Below are 4516 nucleotides of genomic sequence, written 5' to 3' on the forward strand. Positions count from 1 at the left end.
ACATGTCTGAGTTGTGTCTAGTCAGGCTGGGATTTTAACATGTCTGAGTTGTGTCTAGTCAGGCTGGGATTTTAACATGTCTGAGTTGTGAATAGTCAGGATGGGATTTTAACATGTCTGAGTTGTGAATAGTCAGGTTGGGATTTTAACATGTCTGAGTTGTGAATAGTCAGGTTGGGATTTGAACATGTCTGAGTTGTGTCTAGTCAGGCTGGGATTTTAACATGTCTGAGTTGTGAATAGTCAGGTTGGGATTTTAACATGTCTGAGTTGTGAATAGTCAGGTTGGGATTTTAACATGTCTGAGTTGTGAATAGTCAGGCTGGGATTTGAACATGTCTGAGTTGTGACTAGTCAGGCTGGGATTTTAACATGTCTGAGTTGTGAATAGTCAGGTTGGGATTTTAACATGTCTGAGTTGTGAATAGTCAGGTTGGGATTTGAACATGTCTGAGTTGTGTCTAGTCAGGCTGGGATTTTAACATGTCTGAGTTGTGAATAGTCAGGATGGGATTTTAACATGTCTGAGTTGTGAATAGTCAGGATGGGATTTTAACATGTCTGAGTTGTGAATAGTCAGGTTGGGATTTTAACATGTCTGAGTTGTGAATAGTCAGGTTGGGATTTTAACATGTCTGAGTTGTGTCTAGTCAGGCTGGGATTTTAACATGTCTGAGTTGTGAATAGTCAGGTTGGGATTTTAACATGTCTGAGTTGTGAATAGTCAGGGTGGGATTTTAACATGTCTGAGTTGTGAATAGTCAGGTTGGGATTTTAACATGTCTGAGTTGTGTCTAGTCAGGCTGGGATTTTAACATGTCTGAGTTGTGAATAGTCAGGATGGGATTTTAACATGTCTGAGTTGTGAATAGTCAGGGTGGGATTTTAACATGTCTGAGTTGTGAATAGTCAGGTTGGGATTTTAACATGTCTGAGTTGTGTCTAGTCAGGCTGGGATTTTAACATGTCTGAGTTGTGAATAGTCAGGCTGGGATTTTAACATGTCTGAGTTGTGAATAGTCAGGCTGGGATTTTAACATGTCTGAGTTGTGAATAGTCAGGATGGGATTTTAACATGTCTGAGTTGTGAATAGTCAGGTTGGGATTTTAACATGTCTGAGTTGTGAATAGTCAGGTTGGGATTTTAACATGTCTGAGTTGTGAATAGTCAGGTTGGGATTTTAACATGTCTGAGTTGTGAATAGTCAGGGTGGGATTTTAACATGTCTGTGTTGTGACTAGTCAGGTTGGGATTTTAACATGTCTGAGTTGTGAATAGTCAGGCTGGGATTTTAACATGTCTGAGTTGTGAATAGTCAGGATGGGATTTTAACATGTCTGAGTTGTGTCTAGTCAGGCTGGGATTTTAACATGTCTGAGTTGTGAATAGTCAGGGTGGGATTTTAACATGTCTGAGTTGTGACTAGTCAGGTTGGGATTTTAACATGTCTGAGTTGTGAATAGTCAGGTTGGGATTTTAACATGTCTGAGTTGTGAATAGTCAGGCTGGGATTTTAACATGTCTGAGTTGTGAATAGTCAGGATGGGATTTTAACATGTCTGAGTTGTGAATAGTCAGGTTGGGATTTTAACATGTCTGAGTTGTGAATAGTCAGGTTGGGATTTGAACATGTCTGAGTTGTGACTAGTCAGGCTGGGATTTTAACATGTCTGAGTTGTGAATAGTCAGGTTGGGATTTTAACATGTCTGAGTTGTGAATAGTCAGGTTGGGATTTGAACATGTCTGAGTTGTGTCTAGTCAGGCTGGGATTTTAACATGTCTGAGTTGTGAATAGTCAGGATGGGATTTTAACATGTCTGAGTTGTGAATAGTCAGGATGGGATTTTAACATGTCTGAGTTGTGAATAGTCAGGTTGGGATTTTAACATGTCTGAGTTGTGAATAGTCAGGTTGGGATTTTAACATGTCTGAGTTGTGTCTAGTCAGGCTGGGATTTTAACATGTCTGAGTTGTGAATAGTCAGGTTGGGATTTTAACATGTCTGAGTTGTGAATAGTCAGGGTGGGATTTTAACATGTCTGAGTTGTGAATAGTCAGGTTGGGATTTTAACATGTCTGAGTTGTGTCTAGTCAGGCTGGGATTTTAACATGTCTGAGTTGTGAATAGTCAGGATGGGATTTTAACATGTCTGAGTTGTGAATAGTCAGGTTGGGATTTTAACATGTCTGAGTTGTGAATAGTCAGGTTGGGATTTTAACATGTCTGAGTTGTGAATAGTCAGGGTGGGATTTTAACATGTCTGAGTTGTGAATAGTCAGGTTGGGATTTTAACATGTCTGAGTTGTGACTAGTCAGGTTGGGATTTTAACATGTCTGAGTTGTGAATAGTCAGGTTGGGATTTTAACATGTCTGAGTTGTGAATAGTCAGGCTGGGATTTTAACATGTCTGAGTTGTGAATAGTCAGGATGGGATTTTAACATGTCTGAGTTGTGAATAGTCAGGTTGGGATTTTAACATGTCTGAGTTGTGAATAGTCAGGTTGGGATTTGAACATGTCTGAGTTGTGACTAGTCAGGCTGGGATTTTAACATGTCTGAGTTGTGAATAGTCAGGTTGGGATTTTAACATGTCTGAGTTGTGAATAGTCAGGTTGGGATTTGAACATGTCTGAGTTGTGTCTAGTCAGGCTGGGATTTTAACATGTCTGAGTTGTGAATAGTCAGGATGGGATTTTAACATGTCTGAGTTGTGAATAGTCAGGATGGGATTTTAACATGTCTGAGTTGTGAATAGTCAGGTTGGGATTTTAACATGTCTGAGTTGTGAATAGTCAGGTTGGGATTTTAACATGTCTGAGTTGTGTCTAGTCAGGCTGGGATTTTAACATGTCTGAGTTGTGAATAGTCAGGTTGGGATTTTAACATGTCTGAGTTGTGAATAGTCAGGGTGGGATTTTAACATGTCTGAGTTGTGAATAGTCAGGTTGGGATTTTAACATGTCTGAGTTGTGTCTAGTCAGGCTGGGATTTTAACATGTCTGAGTTGTGAATAGTCAGGATGGGATTTTAACATGTCTGAGTTGTGAATAGTCAGGTTGGGATTTTAACATGTCTGAGTTGTGAATAGTCAGGTTGGGATTTTAACATGTCTGAGTTGTGAATAGTCAGGGTGGGATTTTAACATGTCTGAGTTGTGAATAGTCAGGTTGGGATTTTAACATGTCTGAGTTGTGAATAGTCAGGGTGGGATTTTAACATGTCTGAGTTGTGAATAGTCAGGGTGGGATTTTAACATGTCTGAGTTGTGTCTCAGGTTGGGATTTTAACATGTCTGAGTTGTGAATAGTCAGGTTGGGATTTTAACATGTCTGAGTTGTGAATAGTCAGATTGGGATTTTAACATGTCTGAGTTGTGAATAGTCAGGCTGGGATTTTAACATGTCTGAGTTGTGAATAGTCAGGTTGGGATTTTAACATGTCTGAGTTGTGAATAGTCAGGCTGGGATTTTAACATGTCTGAGTTGTGAATAGTCAGGTTGGGATTTTAACATGTCTGAGTTGTGACTAGTCAGGCTGGGATTTTAACATGTCTGAGTTGTGAATAGTCAGGTTGGGATTTTAACATGTCTGAGTTGTGAATAGTCAGGCTGGGATTTTAACATGTCTGAGTTGTGAATAGTCAGGTTGGGATTTTAACATGTCTGAGTTGTGAATAGTCAGGTTGGGATTTTAACATGTCTGAGTTGTGAATAGTCAGGGTGGGATTTTAAAAAGATCAATCCCACCTTCTTGCCTCAACAGTTGTTGGTAAGTTTGCATTTTGATTCATTTAATTCTCTTGAATTCAAACGAGGCAGCTGAGCTGAGCCCGACCCTGGTACCCACCTGCCCCGGGGGAACTGAGCCCGACCCTGGTACCCACCTGCTCCGGGGGAACTGAGCCCGACCCTGGTACCCAGCTGCCCCGGGGGGAACTGAGTCCAACCCTGGTACCTGCCCCGGGGGAACTGAGCCCAACCCTGGTACCTGCCCGGGGGGAACTGAGTCCAACCCTGGTACCTGCCCTGGGGGAACTGAGCCCAACCCTCGTACCTGGTTCCTGCCCTGGGGGAACTGAGCCCAACCCTGGTACCTGGTTCCTGCCCTGGGGGACTGAGGTCTCTGACGGTGCCAGTAGCAGCAGCAGCGATGGAGCAGCGGTCAGCGCCCGAGGAGAAGGACCAGCACCCCCCCTCCGCCCTCTGCCGGCGCCTCCGCCCGCTCACAGGAGACATGCGCGCCTACGGAGTCTGGATGAAACGTAAGAGATCGCTATCTTCAATATCTGACTAACGTTCACCGTGACGTGATCTGGACTTGATCTGACCTGATCTGGGAGGTTTGTCTGTGAGAGTGTGACTCTCAATCCTAATGATTAATTAATGATGAAGTAATGATGAGATAATGAAGGACTACCTAGTAACTACTGTATGATGTCTGACTTTACAATAACGGCACTCGGCTGCGCCTCATTCCTATGACCACCATTGTGTAAACCATCGTCACCTCCAT

The sequence above is a fragment of the Borostomias antarcticus genome (genome assembly GCF_949987555.1).
Source record: "Borostomias antarcticus genome assembly, chromosome: 2".
Lineage (NCBI taxonomy): Eukaryota > Metazoa > Chordata > Actinopteri > Stomiiformes > Stomiidae > Borostomias > Borostomias antarcticus.